Source organism: Periophthalmus magnuspinnatus, chromosome 7, assembly GCF_009829125.3.
Source record: "Periophthalmus magnuspinnatus isolate fPerMag1 chromosome 7, fPerMag1.2.pri, whole genome shotgun sequence".
In the NCBI taxonomy this organism is placed as follows: Eukaryota; Metazoa; Chordata; class Actinopteri; order Gobiiformes; family Gobiidae; genus Periophthalmus; species Periophthalmus magnuspinnatus.
The window spans coordinates 1469033-1496186 of NC_047132.1; the positions used below are offsets into that span (position 1 = coordinate 1469033).

Below are 27154 nucleotides of genomic sequence, written 5' to 3' on the forward strand. Positions count from 1 at the left end.
GTGTGTATTTTGGATTCCAGGCAAATAGGACATAATACAATTATCTTTATTGCACTATACATAAGATAAGATAAGATATGCCTTTATTAGTCCCACAGTGGGGGAATTCCAGTATTGCACCGCACAGTTAAAGAACAGAAGGAAAATGGCGCATGCAATAAAACAAAATAATAGATAAATAGCTTAAAATAATTTAAAAAATAGACTTGAAAATAAACTAAAAATAGACTCTAATATAACATCTCCGTAAAGTGACTTGAGTATTGCACATGGGTGTGGTTGAATGACACATGTTCAGTGTTAACAGTGTTGATTGTACAGTCTGACAGCAGCAGGAAGGAAAGACCTGAAACCTCCTTCACACAGCGAGGGTGAATCAGTCTGTCACTGAAGCTGCTCTCCAGGGCAGACAGAGCGTCCTGCAGATGGTGAGACTCATGGCCCAGCATAGAAATGACCTTAGCCAGGACCCTCCTGTCCCCCACCTCTTGCAGAGGACAGCCCAGGACAGAGCTGGACTTCTTGATGACCTTGTCCAGCTTCTTCCTCTCCCTCTCTGTGATGCTGCTGTTCCAGCAGACCACACCGTACAGGATGGCTGATGCCACCAAAGAGTCATAGAAGGTCTTCAGGAGTGGCCCTCTCACTCCAAAAGACCTGAGTCTCCTCAGGAGATAGAGCCTGCTCTTGCCCTTCCTGTACAGTGCGTCTGTGTTGTGAGTCCAGTCCAGTTTGTTGTTCAGGTACTTGTATGAGTCCATACCTTTTGTCTTCATTTTTTCTGGCAGATGTAGTACTGACTTAAAAGATGCACCTTGTTTTCTGGTGAAGAATGTCTCCCACTTCATGGAGATGTCACTACTTTGCCTGGAATGTTCCACCATATGGCATCAAACATATCTACCTCCATGAAGATGCCACCCGGCTAAGACAACAACGGTCATTCAATTATCTATGTAATATTCTTTTTTTTTTTTTTCATTTAATGGTCAAATAAGAACTGTGGACATGTTTTTATTTCATCTGCAGTGAGTTATTGTGGATATTAACATGAAAGCATCTAACTCCACATACTATGTACAAGTGCATCGCTCACAGTGAAAGTTAATGTTAACTGTACCAGCTTCATTCTGACAACACATGACCTTAGTATTAGCCCTTACAGTTAGGCAGCCAAAAATGTTTTGTAGTAGTTTTGTACTAAATTAGTAAAGAGACAGCTGTGTACTGTCTGCAGCTATTAATGACGTGTTTTTTTTTATTTCTCATCAACCAGCAAGTTAGAGCCGAAAGCAGTGCTCTGCCCCAGATTTCACTGAAAAAGCCGTCTAAAGCCATGTGCGAAAATTCATCAGTTAATGATTTAAATACATACTTCCTTCTTTCACAGTTTGAAAATCCTAAGTACCCAAACTTTAATTTTTGTGGTCAATGGAATGCCATGCACATTAAAGGTCTTATATTACACAAAATGTATTCTTGTGAGCAAAAACATACATAGAGTTGTGTTTTGTTTCATTCACACATGTCTGAGTAACTCTTTATTATTAGTCTGTCTACATCTCCAAAGCTCAAAATGCTCTGTTCCACCTTGTGATGTCATGTCGTGGTACTTTTCAGGTTAACAGCTCCTTTTACCTTTAGTTTAAATCATGCAAATTATTCTGGTGCAGGTATATGGAGTTTAAAAAAGACAGAGGAGCACTTCCTGTATTACCGCATGACATCACAAGGTGGAACTTTCCATTTGAGAGAAGAACTCAACCTAAATATGCATGGTTTGTGTGTTAAATATGTGTGAATGAAACAAAACACAACACAACACAAAAGACATTATAACACAGATCATTTTTTATAGTTTACAATATAGTTTGAACATGTAGACACATAGTTGTAGATATAACAGAGTGTTCATTACTTTGTTTTTATCTACTTTTCAGACACACAACCCCCCCTTCCCCACACACACACACACACACACACAGTCTACCAGCAGCCCGGCCTGTTACCACCAGCGAACATGGATCCTCCCTCTGCCTTCTGCTTACATGGACTCTTGTGCTGGCCTCCTCAGTATTTCCGGATGCTAAAGTGACTTGTGCAGTGGTAGTCAGAGCTGGTGTGTGTCGGCAGCTTTAGAGCGTGTTTCACTTCAGAGCAGTGAGGGGCTCTGAGTGACAGTAGCTGGATGGGATTTGCTGGAGCCCTCTTATGTAACCAAGCATCGCAAGCGCCTTCCTCTCATCTTCTACACTGTGTCCATTAAATGTTTGAAAACTGTCCGGCCGATTCCACATACTGCAGGCTTGTGTCATAATCCAACCAAAAAGTATCCGGTTGCACTTTTCGACAAAATTTCTTGAGGTAATTAAAGAGGAAATAGGACACTTTTTGGGGCATTAGCTGCTAACATATAACATATTTAGATCACCATGTTACCGCTTATTGTTTGAAAATGTTATGAACCTCCCTCCTGTTCAGAGCGCTCCCACATTACAATCAGCATGAGCCCACTAATGAAACTACTGCACATCACATCAGGTTTGTGAAGTCGTTGAGCTAAGCACTGGACAGAATTGTACTGCTAAACACAAGGAGGGTTCGAGTAGGGCCCGGGAGAGATCGCTAGATTACTCAAACATGCATGGATCTAAAACCTCTTCGGGCATTTTTTGATGAGGCTATAACAAGCCAAGGTAGAAAGTTCCAAAAAGTAAATTTTGCATAATACCCTTTTCTTTAAATAAAATCTGTTTTGCTCCAGTAGAGATATATTGTAAAAGCATCTAATTATAGAGTGTTTTATTTTTCACACAATAGGAAGGGTACTGTTATCAAGCTGGGTGTCACTAGCTTTACCATGATGGTAAACTCAGCTCTGGTCTCTGAAAGTTGTGAAAGTGCTTATAAATTCATCATGCTGAAAAATTTTATTGCACAGAATGCATAATTTAAGTGAGCAATAAATTTGGGCCACTGCAAACCGTTTAAAAATGTGTTTTTGACTTTTTTTTAAAGATGCACAGGCCAAATAAAAAGGGCCCAAACAAATACTAATTAAGATAAAGTGAACTACTGACATGTATATAAATTAGCAGCTTGTAAATAAACTCTTACAATCCAAATGTTTTTTTTTGGGTTTTTTTTTTTCTTTTAAACAGTAATAGCAGTGGTAATAGTTCATAAATAGTGTGGTGTTTGGTCACCAATATTTTGCAGTTAACTGGGTATAACAAAGATAAGGAATTAGACAAGTCTAGCATGACCGTAGTTGTCTACTCTTGTGGTCGACTGGCTGGCACACTGAGCAGTTTTTAAGCTTCTCTTGGCTGGCTTGAGACTATGTCTCTTGGTCTGTAAACACCTTGGTCCAACTGGAGGAGCTAGAGGACGTCCCTGCTTAGACTGCTGCCTCTCCATGACCCAGCCCCAGATAAGCGGAAGGAAAGGGATGGAAAATGGATGGATGAATTTTGACCAAGAAGTGCAGCATGCACAGTTCAAAGCACTATTTGATTGTGTGATTGGAGCAGTTTGTTTTTCCCTGTATCCATGGTGACCCCCCATGAAGCGAGCGATGTTAACCAGCTAGTTCTGAAATGCTATATATTTTTACAACAATGTAACAGACATTTTACACCAAATATGGCAGAAGACATTCCAGAGGCAGTGGCTTGTCTTATCATTGACCAAAACAACTAAGCAGAGAGGCTTTCCTGTTGTGTCCCCAGATTTCACCTGGATCCTGGACAGAGCTGTGAGGGCTGGGCTTCAGGACAGAGATAATACGGGTACACTTTTGTCCTGAGGGCTCCCACTCCTCTCAGACTGCTCTGACACTGGATCTGAGGACCCTACCTGTTGAGCTGCACTGAGACTTTTGTTTGAACTTTTCTATTATTATTGTATTTTACTTCTCAGTGTGCTTACATTTTCCCCCAGGGACAAATAAAGTGTTAATGTTTGATTGATTTATTACTACTACTTAATTTTCCATTCTCTTCTATTTATTTATTTAAAGCTGATTAATGAACAGAAGAAGTAATCATCCATGTATCTAGTACATCTAATGTACATGTCACTTTTTTATTTAAGCTTGAAAAGTAGTGAGAAGAAGAAAATGTATTAAATCCAACCCTGTCTTCCATTAGAACATAAATTAAATGCTTTATTTAAGCTTCCGTTTCAGTTGAATAAAAAAATAAAATGAAATAATTCTATTCATTGTAATAACTGCATCAAAAGGTTACTGACAATACAATAGATGTACAGTGCTAATATACGTATCCATTAGGCATTTAAAGTTACAACAAAAAGAAAATCATACTATTAATGGTAATACCATGGAAACACTTCACGCACCATTTATCTGCTGATGCTTTTTTTTTTTTTTTTAGGTTTTTACAGTACTGGCTGCTTAGTCCATTACAGAACATAACTATAGACTTCAGTATCTGATCATGATGACTTTTTATACAGAATTTGGCATCAAGAGAAGAACAACCCACAGGTTGGCTGTCCAGATGGCCAAAGTTAATGTCAGGCCTTGCACATAGTGTGAGCACCTGCCCCTCTTCTGCTTATACAGTTAAAATGCAGTTTTGGGGTATTTTTTGACCTAATTACAATCTCAGGCAAAACTTTGCATGAGTTATTTTGGGGGGGGGATATGAATAGCAGATTCCAAAGGGTTAAAGAACTTCATTATCTGGGCTGGATTGCTGATAAAGACTAAACAACTCTAGGGAATCTGGGGCAGACCATTTTTTAAATTATTTGTTAAGGATACATGATAACATATACCCTTAGCAAATACTACGTAAAAAGAACAATAACATATATACATTTGGCACTCTCATTATACTGGTGCTGTTCTTGTACTTGTACTTGTAGGTGCAGACAGAAGGTAGATAACTAACAAGGCTTATTTTACAGGAAAGATGGTGGCAAAGACTGTGAGTTTGGAGCTGGAGGAGGTAGGTACCAGCGTTAGAGCGGGCAGGTTCCGGCGTTGGAGAGGGTAGGTACAGGCAAGAAGTTGAAAAAAGTCTAGGCTTAAATGCTGATGAGAAGATGGGATGCAGATATGCCCAGCCAGTCAGGAAGCAAAAGTATCCATGCCCACAGCAGCAACACAGAGGAGGAAAGGTGAGCACAGAGGAAACTTGGCCATAAGCTATTCAAAACTTTAATATTTGTGTTGTATTGTAGCGTTCTGGTGCAAGAAAAAACAACAACTTTCTACTGCTTGTTTATTCTCTGAACACAAGGGTGACTGTAGCCTTGCACAGTGAAAAAACATACTGTTTTTGTGTGATTATGGATATGTATATGACATAATATTACTTCACCCCTTCTCAATTTCATACTTTCTTGTTACTTGTTCCTTAGGCACATGGGTGAAATTGATGCGCTCATCAGCTATTACCAGGTTTTGCACAAAACAAAGAAATGATACAAGACATTTTTCTACCATTTTGTGCACATTGCCATTGTGCACGTATTAATTCTCTATAAAGGACACTGTAGATCAAAGGGTAAAATCCCTATATGCACCAAAAGGCCTTCAGTGAAACTTTTGTCTTGGAGCTGGCAGAGGCAGGAGCCATCAGAACACAGCAGGATGATGTAAGCAGGGAGAGGCATCATCGTCTTGTGAAGGCAGTCACAAGACACACAGGGCAGGTTGAAGTGCAGGAAGTCACATGGAGTTTTGACATGTGACTTCCTGCACTTCAACCTGCCCTGTCACATGTCAAAACTCCATGTGAAGATGAAATGTTTAACCTGCAATATACCCCTGTGCTTCCAACAGCAAAGAGAATACTATAATGACTGGCACACAGAAGACAAGTCATAATCATATACAGTGTGTTTTCAGTTTGCAGTGTGTGTTTGTTTACATTTTGAAGTGTGTGTTTGTTCACTGTTTGCTGTGTGTGAAGTTTGTAAATATATGTATTTTGACCCATACCACTTGTTTTGACCATATTTTATATACAAATATAGATTTTATATTGTGTTTTGATATGCTGTATTAATGTAAATAAGTAATAGAGCAGCTGGGTGTGCAGATACAGATTCCTCTAAGTGTAAGTTTTCAGTAGAGCCTCATTGATGTCTGTGGGTTGAAGCAATCAAAAGTTATTGCATTTTTTCCAAACTTTCTCCAAATGTCTCCATTTGGAGAAAGATTGGAGAGGTTTTGGATGAATCTGGATACATCAAAAGTCCCTCCATAAGACACCTGGGTTTACTAATAATAAAATCAGTGTAAAACTCTCAGTTTTATCCTCAAATTTGAAATGTGAGTGGTCAACAATATTTTCAGTTGAGATATAGTGTAATTGCGTCCCCAGCTACCTACTCCAGCTTTCTACACCTTCATTTAAAAAAAATAAAATAAAAAATAAATGTAGGTGAGGATAGGATTTTATTTTATTTTTTTTTTTATGTGTGTTCCATAGTGTATAAATGCATAGCAGATATATTTCCAGTGATTCTGACACTTGTGGATAAAACTATAGGGTGTTATCTTTACAAAAAACAAAAAAAAAACTTGTGTATATACTACAGAGGGTTCGATAATGGTTATCATTTTAATTTGGAGAAGCCAGAACAAAGGCAATATCACCAAATTACCCAAATTCTAATGAGTTAATTTAAATTAGTCCCCTAAAACCTACAAAGTTCACTTTATCAGGCCATGAGGTAAGACGTTTGGTGGAACTGGAGTGAAACAGGGAAGTCTTGAAATAGATATAATCATCCTGGTATAAGGTATTTTTTAACAATGTAATGCTACCCTCAGATGCCTGTAGCCCTACTCACCAAAGACTCCCACCCTGAGAGGGTCGTAAAGCAATCTACAGCACTGGGGCCAAGAAGATAACACCTAGGACCAGGGCCACTTCTTATCTGTGGCCCTGTTCACCAAGGACTGAGTGCCCCCCATCCTGTGAGGGTCATAAAACAATAAGATTGAGTGACTTAAAAACGCACATTCAGGGATTTTGCCAAAAAGGTTTTTAATGTGTAATCACGTGTTGCCGAGAGGAAGACCCGCCTCACACACTGGGAGGCCTATAAAAGCTGGAAACACAAACATCTCAGGACTCTCTTCCTATCCTTTCCTGAGAGTCCGGTGCTTCATTGTTAACTTTACCTGTGACAAACTCATTAAACCCTTCTGACTTATATTTCAGTCTCTTAGTCCTCTTTGACGCTTGCATCAGAAACGAACATTTCTATCACTGGTGAAATCTGTCCCCACTGTAATTCTGTGTTTTTATAGTTTGCACTCTGGACTCCAGATATGAACATCTTGAAGTCGCACTATCAATTGTCAAAGTATTGAGACTTTCTCTCTTTTTCTGGACTTTGGCACAGTAGTAATAACCCAAGTTTAGCAGCCCCTTTGATTTTAACTTGTCTCCAATACCTACATAGTTCCCTTTATCAGGCTGTGAGGTGAGGAAAATGTGTGTGTTTCCACAGAGGTTCCATGGTGTAATGGTTAGCACTCTGGACTCTGAATCCAGTGATCCGAGTTCAAGTCTCGGTGGGACCTGACTGATGTTTTCTCTTTGATTGTGTGAAAAGAACAAGTGCATCTAGTTATCCACTTGCAGAAGTCACAATATCAATCAAATCATCCTTAGTTTAAACTTTTCCCCAATACCCGATAATAGTTAGCTTTATCAGGCTGTGCGGTGAGGAGGTTCCATGGTGTAATGGTTAGCACTCTGGACTTTGAATCCAGTGAGTTCAAATCTCAGTGGAACCTGGCTGAAGTTTACCCTTTGAATGTGAAAAGAAACAAGTCTATATAAGATGCCAAGTCTGTGTAATCCTCAGTTGTCCAGGCCTGATCCATAGCAAAAGTTAAGTTCCATTAAATCTGTGGAGAAGTTATAGGAGTGAAAGAGTATCACTGCTCATCCAAGCCAAAGTGAAGAAGGAACAACATGTGGAGGAAGCCCTGTCTGCTTGTGGCTATCCAGAAAAAAAAAAGAGGGGACTTAAGTTTTTGTTAGGAAAGATGGTCCTTTCTTAAACAGGAATTGGGGCCTTAGACATCATCGATCCCCCATCTATAACTCTATCCTCAGACCCAAACAAAGAGAACAATAGCAGGGTCGTTAAAGGTTGAATAGGGTGGTTTCATCTGAAACATAAGACAATAGCTGTTTACAGTTTCAGTGTAGTTAGCCACTTCCTTCATATAGATATAAGGCAGTGTCCAACAGCAATCTGACCCCTGACCCAAAAAGCAACGTCTTCACTCAACGATTGGACAACGATTTGTCCAGTTGACAGATTTCAACGTCTTCTTTTGTTATGAACCAACTAGGTGACCCCAAGGGGCACATTAACACAGAGGTTCCATGGTGTAATGGTTAGCACTCTGGACTCTGAATCCAGTGATCTGAGTTCAAATCTCAGTGGAACCTGACTGCAGCTTAACATTTTCATTGTGTGAGAACAAAAAGTGCATCCAGTTAGGCGCTTGTTGAAGTCACACTATATATAAATAAATTAAATAGATGAATGAAGTTGCAATTTTGGCTGAGTACCAATTACATAGTTTTACTCAATGTGAAATTGGGGAACGTGATCTGGCTTTAGACCATCATGAGACTGGTTACTGTTACCCAACTGATGATGTGTTATTGGAATAGTAATGCTGCAAAATACCCCATCAAAGATAGTATTACTCTATGTTAACCTGTTATAGATATGTTATAGATCTGACAGCCCTACATTACAAAATTACAGCAATGTACATATACTTCTGTATCACCCACACAAACAATCTACACATCAAATGAAAGCTACGCCTCCCGTCTTTTTTAAATATGCAAGCCATTTTCACCTGCAATCACCACAGTACTGACAGGAAAGCCATTTTTACAGAAAAGCAAAAAAAAAAAAATTGGATTTGGATTTCACTTACCTTTGAGGGCTCTGGTTCTGTCAAACATCAACATATTCCTAGAAAGTTGGTATCATTCTTTCTAGAGAATATAATCCACTCAAGAAATTATCTCCACAAAATAAATTAGAGCCTCCATGTTAAATCTGCTGCAGCTAAGTATTCCATGTGTCATGCTGTCATTTATTTTTTTGCATTTCTTTTGTCATTTTTAGGCATAATAAACTTTAGACAGTGCCAGCTTTGCTTGTCAATGCTAAACACACGTGTTACCTTGTGATTGACGCCAAGGTTGGCTGATAAGGTTGGGGTTGTGGTTACTGCAGCCCCAGACAGCCAGTGCTACAGGTAACTGAAAATTTGCGCCCCACTCTCCCCCTTGTAGAATCAACCACTGACATTATACTATATTTTATATGTATATATACATTTTATATTATGTTTTGATATGCTATATAACTGTACATAAGTAATAGAGCTGTTAGGTGTGCCTATAAAGATTCCTGTTAAGTGTCAGCTTTCAGTAGAGCCCTCATTGATGTCTGTAGGTTGACACATTCAAAAGTTATTGCATTTTTTAAGATAAGATAAGATAAGATATGCCTTTATTAGTCCCACAGTGGGGAAATTCCATTTCTCCAAACATTCTCCAAATGTCTCCATTTGGATAGGTTTGGATACATCAAAAGTCCTTCCATAAAAAGCCTGGATTTACTAATAATAAAATCATCGTAAAAATCTGTTTTATCGATATTGTCCTCAAATTTGAAATGTGAGTGGTCAACAATATTTTCAGTTGAGATATTGTATTTTTTTGTCCCCAGCTATCTACTCCAGCTTTCTACACCTTCCTTTAAAGCAAAAAATTTAAGCAAGGATTATATATATATATATTTTTTTTTATGTGTGTTCCAAAGTGTATAAATGCTTAGCAGACATAATTACAATGATTCTGACACTTGTGGGTAAAATTATACGGTGTTACCTTTACAAAGACCCCAAACTTGTGTATATACTACAGAGGGTTTGATAATGGTCATCCTTTTAATTTGGAGAGGTCAGAACAAAGACAATTTCACCAAAATGACCCAGAATTCTAAGAGGTTAATTTAAACTACCCCCTCTATGCCTACAAAGTTCACTTTATCAGGCCATGAGGTAAGACGTTTGGTGGAACTGGAGCAAACAGGGAAGTCTTGAAATAGATATAATCATCCTGGTGAAATCTGTCCCCACTGTAATTCTGTGTTTTTATTGTTTGCGCTCTGGACTCCAGATATGAACTTCTTGAAGTTGCACTATCAATTGTCAAAGTATTGAGACTTTCTCTCTTTTTCTGGACTTTGGCAGAGTAGTAATAACCCAAGTTTAGCAGCCCCTTTGATTTTAACTTTTCTCCAATACCTACATAGTTCCCTTTATCAAGCTGTGAGGTGAGGAGGTTCCATGGTGTAATGGTCAGCACTCTGGACTTTGAATCCAGTGATCCGAGTTCAAGTCTCGGTGGAACCTGAGTAAAGTTTACCCTTTGATTGTGTGAAAACAAAAAGTGTATCCAGTTATGCACTTCTAAAAGTCACTAAGCAAATATTTTCACTGCCTGTCCAGTTGACAGATTTCAACGTCTTCTTTTGTTATGAACCAACTAGGTGACCCCAAGGGGCACATTAACACAGAGGTTCCATGGTGTAATGGTTAGCACTCTGGACTCTGAATCCAGTGATCTGAGTTCAAATCTCAGTGGAACCTGACTGCAGCTTAACATTTTCATTGTGTGAGAACAAAAAGTGCATCCAGTTAGGCGCTTGTTGAAGTCACACTATATATAAATAAATTAAATAGATGAATGAAGTTGCAATTTTGGCTGAGTACCAATTACATAGTTTTACTCAATGTGAAATTGGGGAACGTGATCTGGCTTTAGACCATCATGAGACTGGTTACTGTTACCCAACTGATGATGTGTTATTGGAATAGTAATGCTGCAAAATACCCCATCAAAGATAGTATTACTCTATGTTAACCTGTTATAGATATGTTATAGATCTGACAGCCCTACATTACAAAATTACAGCAATGTACATATACTTCTGTATCACCCACACAAACAATCTACACATCAAATGAAAGCTACGCCTCCCGTCTTTTTTAAATATGCAAGCCATTTTCACCTGCAATCACCACAGTACTGACAGGAAAGCCATTTTTACAGAAAAGCAAAAAAAAAAAATTGGATTTGGATTTCACTTACCTTTGAGGGCTCTGGTTCTGTCAAACATCAACATATTCCTAGAAAGTTGGTATCATTCTTTCTAGAGAATATAATCCACTCAAGAAATTATCTCCACAAAATAAATTAGAGCCTCCATGTTGAATCTGCTGCAGCTAAGTATTCCATGTGTCATGCTGTCATTTATTTTTTTGCATTTCTTTTGTCATTTTTAGGCATAATAAACTTTAGACAGTGCCAGCTTTGCTTGTCAATGCTAAACACACGTGTTACCTTGTGATTGACGCCAAGGTTGGCTGATAAGGTTGGGGTTGTGGTTACTGCAGCCCCAGACAGCAAGTGCTACAGGTAACTGAAAATTTACGCCCCACTCTCCCCCTGTGCATCTAGTTATCCACTTGCAGAAGTCACAATATCAATCAAACCATCCTTATTTTAAACTTTTCCCCAATACCCGATAATAGTTAGCTTTATCAGGCTGTGCGGTGAGGAGGTTCCATGGTGTAATGGTTAGCACTCTGGACTTTGAATCCAGTGATCTGAGTTCAAATCTCAGTGGAACCTGGCTGAAGTTTACCCTTTGAATGTGAAAAGAAACAAGTCTATATAGTTATGTGCAAATTTGCCAAGTCTGTGTAATCCTCAGTTATCCAGGCCTGATCCATAGCAAAAGTTGAAGATTAAATCTGTGGAGAAGTTGTAGGAGTGAAAGAGTATCACTGCTCATCCAAGCCATAGTGAAGAAGGAACAACATGTGGAGGAAGCCCTGTCTGCTTGTGGCTATCCAGAGAAAAAAAAGAGGGGACTTAAGTTTTTGTTAGGAAAGATGGTCCTTTCTTAAACAGGAATTGGGGCCTTAGACATCATCGATCCCCCATCTATAACTCTATCCTCAGACCCAAACAAAGAGAACAATAGCAGGGTCGTTAAAGGTTGAATAGGGTGGTTTCATCTGAAACATAAGACAATAGCTGTTTACAGTTTCAGTGTAGTTAGCCACTTCCTTCATATAGATATAAGGCAGTGTCCAACAGCAATCTGACCCCTGACCCAAAAAGCAACGTCTTCACTCAACGATTGGACAACGATTTGTCCAGTTGACAGATTTCAACGTCATCTTTTGTTATGAACCAACTAGGTGACCCCAAGGGGCACATTAACACAGAGGTTCCATGGTGTAATGGTTAGCACTCTGGACTCTGAATCCAGTGATCTGAGTTCAAATCTCAGTGGAACCTGACTGCAGCTTAACATTTTCATTGTGTGAGAACAAAAAGTGCATCCAGTTATGCACTTGTTGAAGTCACAATATATATAAATAAATTAAATAGATGAATGAAGTTGTAATTTTGGCCGAGTACTAATTACATAGTTTTACTCAATGTGAAATTGGGGAACGTGATCTGGCTTTAGACCATCATGAGACTGGTTACTGTTACCCAACTGATGATGTGTTATTGGAATAGTAATGCTGCAAAATACCCCATCAAAGATAGTATTACTCTATGTTAACCTGTTATAGATATGTTATAGATCTGACAGCCCTACATTACAAAATTACAGCAATGTACATATACTTCTGTATCACCCACACAAACAATCTACACATCAAATGAAAGCTACGCCTCCCGTCTTTTTTAAATATGCAAGCCATTTTCACCTGCAATCACCACAGTACTGACAGGAAAGCCATTTTTACAGAAAAGCAAAAAAAAAAAAATTGGATTTGGATTTCACTTACCTTTGAGGGCTCTGGTTCTGTCAAACATCAACATATTCCTAGAAAGTTGGTATCATTCTTTCTAGAGAATATAATCCACTCAAGAAATTATCTCCACAAAATAAATTAGAGCCTCCATGTTAAATCTGCTGCAGCTAAGTATTCCATGTGTCATGCCGTCATTTATTTTTTTGCATTTCTTTTGTCATTTTTAGGCATAATAAACTTTAGACAGTGCCAGCTTTGCTTGTCAATGCTAAACACACGTGTTAGCTTGTGATTGACGCCAAGGTTGGCTGATAAGGTTGGGGTTGTGGTTACTGCAGCCCCAGACAGCCAGTGCTACAGGTAACTGAAAATTTGCGCCCCACTCTCCCCCTTGTAGAATCAACCACTGACATTATACTATATTTTATATGTATATATACATTTTATATTATGTTTTGATATGCTATATAACTGTACATAAGTAATAGAGCTGTTAGGTGTGCCTATAAAGATTCCTGTTAAGTGTCAGCTTTCAGTAGAGCCCTCATTGATGTCTGTAGGTTGACACATTCAAAAGTTATTGCATTTTTTAAGATAAGATAAGATAAGATATGCCTTTATTAGTCCCACAGTGGGGAAATTCCATTTCTCCAAACATTCTCCAAATGTCTCCATTTGGATAGGTTTGGATACATCAAAAGTCCTTCCATAAAAAGCCTGGATTTACTAATAATAAAATCATCGTAAAAATCTGTTTTATCGATATTGTCCTCAAATTTGAAATGTGAGTGGTCAACAATATTTTCAGTTGAGATATTGTATTTTTTTGTCCCCAGCTATCTACTCCAGCTTTCTACACCTTCCTTTAAAGCAAAAAATTTAAGCAAGGATTATATATATATATTTTTTTTTTATGTGTGTTCCAAAGTGTATAAATGCTTAGCAGACATAATTACAATGATTCTGACACTTGTGGGTAAAATTATACGGTGTTACCTTTACAAAGACCCCAAACTTGTGTATATACTACAGAGGGTTTGATAATGGTCATCCTTTTAATTTGGAGAGGTCAGAACAAAGACAATTTCACCAAAATGACCCAGAATTCTAAGAGGTTAATTTAAACTACCCCCTCTATGCCTACAAAGTTCACTTTATCAGGCCATGAGGTAAGACGTTTGGTGGAACTGGAGCAAACAGGGAAGTCTTGAAATAGATATAATCATCCTGGTGAAATCTGTCCCCACTGTAATTCTGTGTTTTTATTGTTTGCGCTCTGGACTCCAGATATGAACTTCTTGAAGTTGCACTATCAATTGTCAAAGTATTGAGACTTTCTCTCTTTTTCTGGACTTTGGCAGAGTAGTAATAACCCAAGTTTAGCAGCCCCTTTGATTTTAACTTTTCTCCAATACCTACATAGTTCCCTTTATCAAGCTGTGAGGTGAGGAGGTTCCATGGTGTAATGGTCAGCACTCTGGACTTTGAATCCAGTGATCCGAGTTCAAGTCTCGGTGGAACCTGAGTAAAGTTTACCCTTTGATTGTGTGAAAACAAAAAGTGTATCCAGTTATGCACTTCTAAAAGTCACTAAGCAAATATTTTCACTGCCTGTCCAGTTGACAGATTTCAACGTCTTCTTTTGTTATGAACCAACTAGGTGACCCCAAGGGGCACATTAACACAGAGGTTCCATGGTGTAATGGTTAGCACTCTGGACTCTGAATCCAGTGATCTGAGTTCAAATCTCAGTGGAACCTGACTGCAGCTTAACATTTTCATTGTGTGAGAACAAAAAGTGCATCCAGTTAGGCGCTTGTTGAAGTCACACTATATATAAATAAATTAAATAGATGAATGAAGTTGCAATTTTGGCTGAGTACCAATTACATAGTTTTACTCAATGTGAAATTGGGGAACGTGATCTGGCTTTAGACCATCATGAGACTGGTTACTGTTACCCAACTGATGATGTGTTATTGGAATAGTAATGCTGCAAAATACCCCATCAAAGATAGTATTACTCTATGTTAACCTGTTATAGATATGTTATAGATCTGACAGCCCTACATTACAAAATTACAGCAATGTACATATACTTCTGTATCACCCACACAAACAATCTACACATCAAATGAAAGCTACGCCTCCCGTCTTTTTTAAATATGCAAGCCATTTTCACCTGCAATCACCACAGTACTGACAGGAAAGCCATTTTTACAGAAAAGCAAAAAAAAAAAATTGGATTTGGATTTCACTTACCTTTGAGGGCTCTGGTTCTGTCAAACATCAACATATTCCTAGAAAGTTGGTATCATTCTTTCTAGAGAATATAATCCACTCAAGAAATTATCTCCACAAAATAAATTAGAGCCTCCATGTTGAATCTGCTGCAGCTAAGTATTCCATGTGTCATGCTGTCATTTATTTTTTTGCATTTCTTTTGTCATTTTTAGGCATAATAAACTTTAGACAGTGCCAGCTTTGCTTGTCAATGCTAAACACACGTGTTACCTTGTGATTGACGCCAAGGTTGGCTGATAAGGTTGGGGTTGTGGTTACTGCAGCCCCAGACAGCAAGTGCTACAGGTAACTGAAAATTTACGCCCCACTCTCCCCCTGTGCATCTAGTTATCCACTTGCAGAAGTCACAATATCAATCAAACCATCCTTATTTTAAACTTTTCCCCAATACCCGATAATAGTTAGCTTTATCAGGCTGTGCGGTGAGGAGGTTCCATGGTGTAATGGTTAGCACTCTGGACTTTGAATCCAGTGATCTGAGTTCAAATCTCAGTGGAACCTGGCTGAAGTTTACCCTTTGAATGTGAAAAGAAACAAGTCTATATAGTTATGTGCAAATTTGCCAAGTCTGTGTAATCCTCAGTTATCCAGGCCTGATCCATAGCAAAAGTTGAAGATTAAATCTGTGGAGAAGTTGTAGGAGTGAAAGAGTATCACTGCTCATCCAAGCCAAAGTGAAGAAGGAACAACATGTGGAGGAAGCCCTGTCTGCTTGTGGCTATCCAGAGAAAAAAAAGAGGGGACTTAAGTTTTTGTTAGGAAAGATGGTCCTTTCTTAAACAGGAATTGGGGCCTTAGACATCATCGATCCCCCATCTATAACTCTATCCTCAGACCCAAACAAAGAGAACAATAGCAGGGTCGTTAAAGGTTGAATAGGGTGGTTTCATCTGAAACATAAGACAATAGCTGTTTACAGTTTCAGTGTAGTTAGCCACTTCCTTCATATAGATATAAGGCAGTGTCCAACAGCAATCTGACCCCTGACCCAAAAAGCAACGTCTTCACTCAACGATTGGACAACGATTTGTCCAGTTGACAGATTTCAACGTCATCTTTTGTTATGAACCAACTAGGTGACCCCAAGGGGCACATTAACACAGAGGTTCCATGGTGTAATGGTTAGCACTCTGGACTCTGAATCCAGTGATCTGAGTTCAAATCTCAGTGGAACCTGACTGCAGCTTAACATTTTCATTGTGTGAGAACAAAAAGTGCATCCAGTTATGCACTTGTTGAAGTCACAATATATATAAATAAATTAAATAGATGAATGAAGTTGTAATTTTGGCCGAGTACTAATTACATAGTTTTACTCAATGTGAAATTGGGGAACGTGATCTGGCTTTAGACCATCATGAGACTGGTTACTGTTACCCAACTGATGATGTGTTATTGGAATAGTAATGCTGCAAAATACCCCATCAAAGATAGTATTACTCTATGTTAACCTGTTATAGATATGTTATAGATCTGACAGCCCTACATTACAAAATTACAGCAATGTACATATACTTCTGTATCACCCACACAAACAATCTACACATCAAATGAAAGCTACGCCTCCCGTCTTTTTTAAATATGCAAGCCATTTTCACCTGCAATCACCACAGTACTGACAGGAAAGCCATTTTTACAGAAAAGCAAAAAAAAAAAAAATTGGATTTGGATTTCACTTACCTTTGAGGGCTCTGGTTCTGTCAAACATCAACATATTCCTAGAAAGTTGGTATCATTCTTTCTAGAGAATATAATCCACTCAAGAAATTATCTCCACAAAATAAATTAGAGCCTCCATGTTAAATCTGCTGCAGCTAAGTATTCCATGTGTCATGCCGTCATTTATTTTTTTGCATTTCTTTTGTCATTTTTAGGCATAATAAACTTTAGACAGTGCCAGCTTTGCTTGTCAATGCTAAACACACGTGTTAGCTTGTGATTGACGCCAAGGTTGGCTGATAAGGTTGGGGTTGTGGTTACTGCAGCCCCAGACAGCCAGTGCTACAGGTAACTGAAAATTTGCGCCCCACTCTCCCCCTTGTAGAATCAACCACTGACATTATACTATATTTTATATGTATATATACATTTTATATTATGTTTTGATATGCTATATAACTGTACATAAGTAATAGAGCTGTTAGGTGTGCCTATAAAGATTCCTGTTAAGTGTCAGCTTTCAGTAGAGCCCTCATTGATGTCTGTAGGTTGACACATTCAAAAGTTATTGCATTTTTTAAGATAAGATAAGATAAGATATGCCTTTATTAGTCCCACAGTGGGGAAATTCCATTTCTCCAAACATTCTCCAAATGTCTCCATTTGGATAGGTTTGGATACATCAAAAGTCCTTCCATAAAAAGCCTGGATTTACTAATAATAAAATCATCGTAAAAATCTGTTTTATCGATATTGTCCTCAAATTTGAAATGTGAGTGGTCAACAATATTTTCAGTTGAGATATTGTATTTTTTTGTCCCCAGCTATCTACTCCAGCTTTCTACACCTTCCTTTAAAGCAAAAAATTTAAGCAAGGATTATATATATATATATTTTTTTTTTATGTGTGTTCCAAAGTGTATAAATGCTTAGCAGACATAATTACAATGATTCTGACACTTGTGGGTAAAATTATACGGTGTTACCTTTACAAAGACCCCAAACTTGTGTATATACTACAGAGGGTTTGATAATGGTCATCCTTTTAATTTGGAGAGGTCAGAACAAAGACAATTTCACCAAAATGACCCAGAATTCTAAGAGGTTAATTTAAACTACCCCCTCTATGCCTACAAAGTTCACTTTATCAGGCCATGAGGTAAGACGTTTGGTGGAACTGGAGCAAACAGGGAAGTCTTGAAATAGATATAATCATCCTGGTGAAATCTGTCCCCACTGTAATTCTGTGTTTTTATTGTTTGCGCTCTGGACTCCAGATATGAACTTCTTGAAGTCGCACTATCAATTGTCAAAGTATTGAGACTTTCTCTCTTTTTCTGGACTTTGGCAGAGTAGTAATAACCCAAGTTTAGCAGCCCCTTTGATTTTAACTTTTCTCCAATACCTACATAGTTCCCTTTATCAAGCTGTGAGGTGAGGAGGTTCCATGGTGTAATGGTCAGCACTCTGGACTTTGAATCCAGTGATCCGAGTTCAAGTCTCGGTGGAACCTGAGTAAAGTTTACCCTTTGATTGTGTGAAAACAAAAAGTCTATCCAGTTATGCACTTCTAAAAGTCACTAAGCAAATATTTTCACTGCCTGTCCAGTTGACAGATTTCAACGTCTTCTTTTGTTATGAACCAACTAGGTGACCCCAAGGGGCACATTAACACAGAGGTTCCATGGTGTAATGGTTAGCACTCTGGACTCTGAATCCAGTGATCTGAGTTCAAATCTCAGTGGAACCTGACTGCAGCTTAACATTTTCATTGTGTGAGAACAAAAAGTGCATCCAGTTAGGCGCTTGTTGAAGTCACACTATATATAAATAAATTAAATAGTTGAATGAAGTTGCAATTTTGGCCGAGTACTAATTACATAGTTTTACTCAATGTGAAATTGGGGAACGTGATCTGGCTTTAGACCATCATGAGACTGGTTACTGTTACCCAACTGATGATGTGTTATTGGAATAGTAATGCTGCAAAATACCCCATCAAAGATAGTATTACTCTATGTTAACCTGTTATAGATATGTTATAGATCTGACAGCCCTACATTACAAAATTACAGCAATGTACATATACTTCTGTGTCACCCACACAAACAATCTACACATCAAATGAAAGCTACGCCTCCCGTCTTTTTGAATATGCAAGCCATTTTCACCTGCAATCACCACAGTACTGACAGGAAAGCCATTTTTACAGAAAAGCAAAAAAAAAAAATTGGATTTGGATTTCACTTACCTTTGAGGGCTCTGGTTCTGTCAAACATCAACATATTCCTAGAAAGTTGGTATCATTCTTTCTAGAGAATATAATCCACTCAAGAAATTATGTCCACAAAATAAATTAGAGCCTCCATGTTGAATCTGCTGCAGCTAAGTATTCCATGTGTCATGCCGTCATTTATTTTTTTGCATTTCTTTTGTCATTTTTAGGCATAATAAACTTTAGACAGTGCCAGCTTTGCTTGTCAATGCTAAACACACGTGTTACCTTGTGATTGACGCCAAGGTTGGCTGATAAGGTTGGGGTTGTGGTTACTGCAGCCCCAGACAGCAAGTGCTACAGGTAACTGAAAATTTACGCCCCACTCTCCCCCTGTGCATCTAGTTATCCACTTGCAGAAGTCACAATATCAATCAAACCATAGTTATTTTAAACTTTTCCCCAATACCCGATAATAGTTAGCTTTATCAGGCTGTGCGGTGAGGAGGTTCCATGGTGTAATGGTTAGCACTCTGGACTTTGAATCCAGTGTTCTGAGTTCAAATCTCAGTGGAACCTGGCTGAAGTTTACACTTTGAATGTGAAAAGAAACAAGTCTATATAGTTATGTGCAAATTTGCCAAGTCTGTGTAATCCTCAGTTGTCCAGGCCTGATCCATAGCAAAAGTTGAAGATTAAATCTGTGGAGAAGTTGTAGGAGTGAAAGAGTATCACTGCTCATCCAAGCCAAAGTGAAGAAGGAACAACATGTGGAGGAAGCCCTGTCTGCTTGTGGCTATCCAGAGAAAAAAAAGAGGGGACTTAAGTTTTTGTTAGGAAAGATGGTCCTTTCTTAAACAGGAATTGGGGCCTTAGACATCATCGATCCCCCATCTATAACTCTATCCTCAGACCCAAACAAAGAGAACAATAGCAGGGTCGTTAAAGGTTGAATAGGGTGGTTTCATCTGAAACATAAGACAATAGCTGTTTACAGTTTCAGTGTAGTTAGCCACTTCCTTCATATAGATATAAGGCAGTGTCCAACAGCAATCTGACCCCTGACCCAAAAAGCAACGTCTTCACTCAACGATTGGACAACGATTTGTCCAGTTGACAGATTTCAACGTCATCTTTTGTTATGAACCAACTAGGTGACCCCAAGGGGCACATTAACACAGAGGTTCCATGGTGTAATGGTCAGCACTCTGGACTTTGAATCCAGTGATCCGAGTTCAAGTCTCGGTGGAACCTGAGTAAAGTTTACCCTTTGATTGTGTGAAAACAAAAAGTGTATCCAGTTATGCACTTCTAAAAGTCACTAAGCAAATATTTTCACTGCCTGTCCAGTTGACAGATTTCAACGTCTTCTTTTGTTATGAACCAACTAGGTGACCCCAAGGGGCACATTAACACAGAGGTTCCATGGTGTAATGGTTAGCACTCTGGACTCTGAATCCAGTGATCTGAGTTCAAATCTCAGTGGAACCTGACTGCAGCTTAACATTTTCATTGTGTGAGAACAAAAAGTGCATCCAGTTATGCACTTGTTGAAGTCACAATATATATAAATAAATTAAATAGATGAATGAAGTTGTAATTTTGGCCGAGTACTAATTACATAGTTTTACTCAATGTGAAATTGGGGAACGTGATCTGGCTTTAGACCATCATGAGACTGGTTACTGTTACCCAACTGATGATGTGTTATTGGAATAGTAATGCTGCAAAATACCCCATCAAAGATAGTATTACTCTATGTTAACCTGTTATAGATATGTTATAGATCTGACAGCCCTACATTACAAAATTACAGCAATGTACATATACTTCTGTGTCACCCACACAAACAATCTACACATCAAATGAAAGCTACGCCTCCCGTCTTTTTTAAATATGCAAGCCATTTTCACCTGCAATCACCACAGTACTGACAGGAAAGCCATTTTTACAGAAAAGCAAAAAACAAAAAATTGGATTTGGATTTCACTTACCTTTGAGGGCTCTGGTTCTGTCAAACATCAACATATTCCTAGAAAGTTGGTATCATTCTTTCTAGAGAATATAATCCACTCAAGAAATTATGTCCACAAAATAAATTAGAGCCTCCATGTTGAATCTGCGTCAGCTAAGTATTCCATGTGTCATGCCGTCATTTATTTTTTTGCATTTCTTTTGTCATTTTTAGGCATAATAAACTTTAGACAGTGCCAGCTTTGCTTGTCAATGCTAAACACACGTGTTAGCTTGTGATTGACGCCAAGGTTGGCTGATAAGGTTGGGGTTGTGGTTACTGCAGCCCCAGACAGCCAGTGCTACAGGTAACTGAAAATTTGCGCCCCACTCTCCCCCTTGTAGAATCAACCACTGACATTATACTATATTTTATATGTATATATACATTTTATATTATGTTTTGATATGCTATATAACTGTACATAAGTAATAGAGCTGTTAGGTGTGCCTATAAAGATTCCTGTTAAGTGTCAGCTTTCAGTAGAGCCCTCATTGATGTCTGTAGGTTGACACATTCAAAAGTTATTGCATTTTTTAAGATAAGATAAGATATGCCTTTATTAGTCCCACAGTGGGGAAATTCCATTTCTCCAAACATTCTCCAAATGTCTCCATTTGGATAGGTTTGGATACATCAAAAGTCCTTCCATAAAAAGCCTGGATTTACTAATAATAAAATCATCGTAAAAATCTGTTTTATCGATATTGTCCTCAAATTTGAAATGTGAGTGGTCAACAATATTTTCAGTTGAGATATTGTATTTTTTTGTCCCCAGCTATCTACTCCAGCTTTCTACACCTTCATTTAAAGCAAAAAATTTAAGCAAGGATTATAATTTTTTTTTTTTTTTTTATGTGTGTTTCAAAGTGTATAAATGCTTAGCAGACATAATTACAATGATTCTGACACTTGTGGGTAAAATTATACGGTGTTACCTTTACAAAGACCCCAAACTTGTGTATATACTACAGAGGGTTTGATAATGGTCATCCTTTTAATTTGGAGAGGTCAGAACAAAGACAATTTCACCAAAATGACCCAGAATTCTAAGAGGTTAATTTAAACTACCCCCTCTATGCCTACAAAGTTCACTTTATCAGGCCATGAGGTAAGACGTTTGGTGGAACTGGAGCAAACAGGGAAGTCTTGAAATAGATATAATCATCCTGGTGAAATCTGTCCCCACTGTAATTCTGTGTTTTTATTGTTTGCGCTCTGGACTCCAGATATGAACTTCTTGAAGTCGCACTATCAATTGTCAAAGTATTAAGACTTTCTCTCTTTTTCTGGACTTTGGCAGAGTAGTAATAACCCAAGTTTAGCAGCCCCTTTGATTTTAACTTTTCTCCAATACCTACATAGTTCCCTTTATCAAGCTGTGAGGTGAGGAGGTTCCATGGTGTAATGGTTAGCACTCTGGACTCTGAATCCAGTGATCTGAGTTCAAATCTCAGTGGAACCTGACTGCAGCTTAACATTCTCATTGTGTGAGAACAAAAAGTGCATCCAGTTAGGTGCTTGTTGAAGTCACACTATATATAAATAAATTAAATAGTTGAATGAAGTTGCAATTTTGGCCGAGTACTAATTACATAGTTTTACTCAATGTGAAATTGGGGAACGTGATCTGGCTTTAGACCATCATGAGACTGGTTACTGTTACCCAACTGATGATGTGTTATTGGAATAGTAATGCTGCAAAATACCCCATCAAAGATAGTATTACTCTATGTTAACCTGTTATAGATATGTTATAGATCTGACAGCCCTACATTACAAAATTACAGCAATGTACATATACTTCTGTGTCACCCACACAAACAATCTACACATCAAATGAAAGCTACGCCTCCCGTCTTTTTGAATATGCAAGCCATTTTCACCTGCAATCACCACAGTACTGACAGGAAAGCCATTTTTACAGAAAAGCAAAAAAAAAAAATTGCATTTGGATTTCACTTACCTTTGAGGGCTCTGGTTCTGTCAAACATCAACATATTCCTAGAAAGTTGGTATCATTCTTTCTAGAGAATATAATCCACTCAAGAAATTATGTCCACAAAATAAATTAGAGCCTCCATGTTGAATCTGCTGCAGCTAAGTATTCCATGTGTCATGCCGTCATTTATTTTTTTGCATTTCTTTTGTCATTTTTAGGCATAATAAACTTTAGACAGTGCCAGCTTTGCTTGTCAATGCTAAACACACGTGTTACCTTGTGATTGACGCCAAGGTTGGCTGATAAGGTTGGGGTTGTGGTTACTGCAGCCCCAGACAGCAAGTGCTACAGGTAACTGAAAATTTACGCCCCACTCTCCCCCTGTGCATCTAGTTATCCACTTGCAGAAGTCACAATATCAATCAAACCATAGTTATTTTAAACTTTTCCCCAATACCCGATAATAGTTAGCTTTATCAGGCTGTGCGGTGAGGAGGTTCCATGGTGTAATGGCACTCTGGACTTTGAATCCAGTGATCTGAGTTCAAATCTCAGTGGAACCTGGCTGAAGTTTACCCTTTGAATGTGAAAAGAAACAAGTCTATATAGTTATGTGCAAATTTGCCAAGTCTGTGTAATCCTCAGTTGTCCAGGCCTGATCCATAGCAAAAGTTGAAGATTAAATCTGTGGAGAAGTTGTAGGAGTGAAAGAGTATCACTGCTCATCCAAGCCAAAGTGAAGAAGGAACAACATGTGGAGGAAGCCCTGTCTGCTTGTGGCTATCCAGAGAAAAAAAAAGAGGGGACTTAAGTTTTTGTTAGGAAAGATGGTCCTTTCTTAAACAGGAATTGGGGCCTTAGACATCATCGATCCCCCATCTATAACTCTATCCTCAGACCCAAACAAAGAGAACAATAGCAGGGTCGTTAAAGGTTGAATAGGGTGGTTTCATCTGAAACATAAGACAATAGCTGTTTACAGTTTCAGTGTAGTTAGCCACTTCCTTCATATAGATATAAGGCAGTGTCCAACAGCAATCTGACCCCTGACCCAAAAAGCAACGTCTTCACTCAACGATTGGACAACGATTTGTCCAGTTGACAGATTTCAACGTCATCTTTTGTTATGAACCAACTAGGTGACCCCAAGGGGCACATTAACACAGAGGTTCCATGGTGTAATGGTTAGCACTCTGGACTCTGAATCCAGTGATCTGAGTTCAAATCTCAGTGGAACCTGACAGCAGCTTAACATTTTCATTGTGTGAGAACAAAAAGTGCATCCAGTTATGCACTTGTTGAAGTCACAATATATATAAATAAATTAAATAGATGAATGAAGTTGTAATTTTGGCCGAGTACTAATTACATAGTTTTACTCAATGTGAAATTGGGGAACGTGATCTGGCTTTAGACCATCATGAGACTGGTTACTGTTACCCAACTGATGATGTGTTATTGGAATAGTAATGCTGCAAAATACCCCATCAAAGATAGTATTACTCTATGTTAACCTGTTATAGATATGTTATAGATCTGACAGCCCTACATTACAAAATTACAGCAATGTACATATACTTCTGTGTCACCCACACAAACAATCTACACATCAAATGAAAGCTACGCCTCCCGTCTTTTTGAATATGCAAGCCATTTTCACCTGCAATCACCACAGTACTGACAGGAAAGCCATTTTTACAGAAAAGCAAAAAAAAAATAATTGGAGTTGGATTTCACTTACCTTTGAGGGCTCTGGTTCTGTCAAACATCAACATATTCCTAGAAAGTTGGTATCATTCTTTCTAGAGAATATAATCCACTCAAGAAATTATCTCCACAAAATAAATTAGAGCCTCCATGTTGAATCTGCTGCAGCTAAGTATTCCATGTGTCATGCCGTCATTTATTTTTTTGCATTTCTTTTGTCATTTTTAGGCATAATAAACTTCAGACAGTGCCAGCTTTGCTTGTCAATGCTAAACACACGTGTTAGCTTGTGATTGACGCCAAGGTTGGCTGATAAGGTTGGGGTTGTGGTTACTGCAGCCCCAGACAGCCAGTGCTACAGGTAACTGAAAATTTACGCCCCACTCTCCCCCTTGTAGAATCAACCACTGACATTATACTATATTTTATATGTATATATACATTTTATATTATGTTTTGATATGCTATATAACTGTACATAAGTAATAGAGCTGTTAGGTGTGCCTATAAAGATTCCTGTTAAGTGTCAGCTTTCAGTAGAGCCCTCATTGATGTCTGTAGGTTGACACATTCAAAAGTTATTGCATTTTTTAAGATAAGATAAGATATGCCTTTATTAGTCCCACAGTGGGGAAATTCCATTTCTCCAAACATTCTCCAAATGTCTCCATTTGGATAGGTTTGGATACATCAAAAGTCCTTCCATAAAAAGCCTGGATTTACTAATAATAAAATCATCGTAAAAATCTGTTTTATCGATATTGTCCTCAAATTTGAAATGTGAGTGGTCAACAATATTTTCAGTTGAGATATTGTATTTTTTTGTCCCCAGCTATCTACTCCAGCTTTCTACACCTTCATTTAAAGCAAAAAATTAAAGCAAGGATTATAATTTTTTTTATTTTTTTTATGTGTGTTCCAAAGTGTATAAATGCTTAGCAGACATATTACAATGATTCTGACACTTGTGGGTAAAATTATACGGCGTTACCTTTACAAAGACCCCAAACTTGTGTATATACTACAGAGGGATTGATAATGGTCATCCTTTTAATTTGGAGAGGTCAGAACAAAGACAATTTCACCAAAATGACCCAGAATTCTAAGAGGTTAATTTAAACTACCCCCTCTATACCTACAAAGTTCACTTTATCAGGCCATGAGGTAAGACGTTTGGTGGAACTGGAGCAAACAGGGAAGTCTTGAAATAGATATAATCATCCTGGTGAAATCTGTCCCCACTGTAATTCTGTGTTTTTATTGTTTGCGCTCTGGACTCCAGATATGAACTTCTTGAAGTCGCACTATCAATTGTCAAAGTATTGAGACTTTCTCTCTTTTTCTGGACTTTGGCACAGTAGTAATAACCCAAGTTTAGCAGCCCCTTTGATTTTAACTTTTCTCCAATACCTACATAGTTCCCTTTATCAAGCTGTGAGGTGAGGAGGTTCCATGGTGTAATGGTCAGCACTCTGGACTTTGAATCCAGTGATCCGAGTTCAAGTCTCGGTGGAACCTGAGTAAAGTTTACCCTTTGATTGTGTGAAAACAACAAGTGTATCCAGTTATGCACTTCTAAAAGTCACTAAGCAAATATTTTCACTGCCTGTCCAGTTGACAGATTTCAACGTCTTCTTTTGTTATGAACCAACTAGGTGACCCCAAGGGGCACATTAACACAGAGGTTCCATGGTGTAATGGTTAGCACTCTGGACTCTGAATCCAGTGATCTGAGTTCAAATCTCAGTGGAACCTGACTGCAGCTTAACATTTTCATTGTGTGAGAACAAAAAGTGCATCCAGTTAGGCGCTTGTTGAAGTCACACTATATATAAATAAATTAAATAGATGAATGAAGTTGCAATTTTGGCTGAGTACCAATTACATAGTTTTACTCAATGTGAAATTGGGGAACGTGATCTGGCTTTAGACCATCATGAGACTGGTTACTGTTACCCAACTGATGATGTGTTATTGGAATAGTAATGCTGCAAAATACCCCATCAAAGATAGTATTACTCTATGTTAACCTGTTATAGATATGTTATAGATCTGACAGCCCTACATTACAAAATTACAGCAATGTACATATACTTCTGTGTCACCCACACAAACAATCTACACATCAAATGAAAGCTACGCCTCCCGTCTTTTTGAATATGCAAGCCATTTTCACCTGCAATCACCACAGTACTGACAGGAAAGCCATTTTTACAGAAAAGCCAAAAAAAAAAATTGGATTTGGATTTCACTTACCTTTGAGGGCTCTGGTTCTGTCAAACATCAACATATTCCTAGAAAGTTGGTATCATTCTTTCTAGAGAATATAATCCACTCAAGAAATTATCTCCACAAAATAAATTAGAGCCTCCATGTTGAATCTGCTGCAGCTAAGTATTCCATGTGTCATGCTGTCATTTATTTTTTTGCATTTCTTTT

The 27154-nt window shown here is 38.2% G+C and overlaps 19 non-coding genes across 19 annotated transcripts; all 19 read left to right on the top strand.

The window, feature by feature from the left end:
- Positions 1 to 7498: 7498 nt before the first annotated feature.
- On the top strand, positions 7499 to 7570 carry trnaq-cug (transfer RNA glutamine (anticodon CUG)). The gene has a single exon. It is a non-coding gene; the product is annotated as a tRNA-Gln (tRNA).
- An 811-nt stretch (positions 7571 to 8381) lies between these two features.
- On the top strand, positions 8382 to 8453 carry trnaq-cug (transfer RNA glutamine (anticodon CUG)). Its single transcript has one exon. It is a non-coding gene; the product is annotated as a tRNA-Gln (tRNA).
- A 1922-nt stretch (positions 8454 to 10375) lies between these two features.
- trnaq-uug (transfer RNA glutamine (anticodon UUG)) lies at positions 10376 to 10447 on the top strand. The gene has a single exon. It is a non-coding gene; the product is annotated as a tRNA-Gln (tRNA).
- A 165-nt stretch (positions 10448 to 10612) lies between these two features.
- On the top strand, positions 10613 to 10684 carry trnaq-cug (transfer RNA glutamine (anticodon CUG)). Its single transcript has one exon. It is a non-coding gene; the product is annotated as a tRNA-Gln (tRNA).
- Positions 10685 to 11657: 973 nt separating this feature from the next.
- On the top strand, positions 11658 to 11729 carry trnaq-uug (transfer RNA glutamine (anticodon UUG)). The gene has a single exon. It is a non-coding gene; the product is annotated as a tRNA-Gln (tRNA).
- A 603-nt stretch (positions 11730 to 12332) lies between these two features.
- Positions 12333 to 12404, top strand: trnaq-cug (transfer RNA glutamine (anticodon CUG)). Its single transcript has one exon. It is a non-coding gene; the product is annotated as a tRNA-Gln (tRNA).
- A 1921-nt stretch (positions 12405 to 14325) lies between these two features.
- trnaq-uug (transfer RNA glutamine (anticodon UUG)) lies at positions 14326 to 14397 on the top strand. Its single transcript has one exon. It is a non-coding gene; the product is annotated as a tRNA-Gln (tRNA).
- Positions 14398 to 14562: 165 nt separating this feature from the next.
- trnaq-cug (transfer RNA glutamine (anticodon CUG)) lies at positions 14563 to 14634 on the top strand. Its single transcript has one exon. It is a non-coding gene; the product is annotated as a tRNA-Gln (tRNA).
- Positions 14635 to 15607: 973 nt separating this feature from the next.
- On the top strand, positions 15608 to 15679 carry trnaq-uug (transfer RNA glutamine (anticodon UUG)). The gene has a single exon. It is a non-coding gene; the product is annotated as a tRNA-Gln (tRNA).
- A 603-nt stretch (positions 15680 to 16282) lies between these two features.
- On the top strand, positions 16283 to 16354 carry trnaq-cug (transfer RNA glutamine (anticodon CUG)). The gene has a single exon. It is a non-coding gene; the product is annotated as a tRNA-Gln (tRNA).
- Positions 16355 to 18278: 1924 nt separating this feature from the next.
- On the top strand, positions 18279 to 18350 carry trnaq-uug (transfer RNA glutamine (anticodon UUG)). The gene has a single exon. It is a non-coding gene; the product is annotated as a tRNA-Gln (tRNA).
- A 165-nt stretch (positions 18351 to 18515) lies between these two features.
- trnaq-cug (transfer RNA glutamine (anticodon CUG)) lies at positions 18516 to 18587 on the top strand. The gene has a single exon. It is a non-coding gene; the product is annotated as a tRNA-Gln (tRNA).
- A 972-nt stretch (positions 18588 to 19559) lies between these two features.
- Positions 19560 to 19631, top strand: trnaq-uug (transfer RNA glutamine (anticodon UUG)). Its single transcript has one exon. It is a non-coding gene; the product is annotated as a tRNA-Gln (tRNA).
- A 603-nt stretch (positions 19632 to 20234) lies between these two features.
- trnaq-uug (transfer RNA glutamine (anticodon UUG)) lies at positions 20235 to 20306 on the top strand. Its single transcript has one exon. It is a non-coding gene; the product is annotated as a tRNA-Gln (tRNA).
- Positions 20307 to 20471: 165 nt separating this feature from the next.
- trnaq-cug (transfer RNA glutamine (anticodon CUG)) lies at positions 20472 to 20543 on the top strand. Its single transcript has one exon. It is a non-coding gene; the product is annotated as a tRNA-Gln (tRNA).
- A 1916-nt stretch (positions 20544 to 22459) lies between these two features.
- trnaq-cug (transfer RNA glutamine (anticodon CUG)) lies at positions 22460 to 22531 on the top strand. Its single transcript has one exon. It is a non-coding gene; the product is annotated as a tRNA-Gln (tRNA).
- A 1644-nt stretch (positions 22532 to 24175) lies between these two features.
- Positions 24176 to 24247, top strand: trnaq-cug (transfer RNA glutamine (anticodon CUG)). The gene has a single exon. It is a non-coding gene; the product is annotated as a tRNA-Gln (tRNA).
- Positions 24248 to 26161: 1914 nt separating this feature from the next.
- On the top strand, positions 26162 to 26233 carry trnaq-uug (transfer RNA glutamine (anticodon UUG)). Its single transcript has one exon. It is a non-coding gene; the product is annotated as a tRNA-Gln (tRNA).
- A 165-nt stretch (positions 26234 to 26398) lies between these two features.
- trnaq-cug (transfer RNA glutamine (anticodon CUG)) lies at positions 26399 to 26470 on the top strand. Its single transcript has one exon. It is a non-coding gene; the product is annotated as a tRNA-Gln (tRNA).
- The last annotated feature ends 684 nt before the right edge of the window (positions 26471 to 27154 follow it).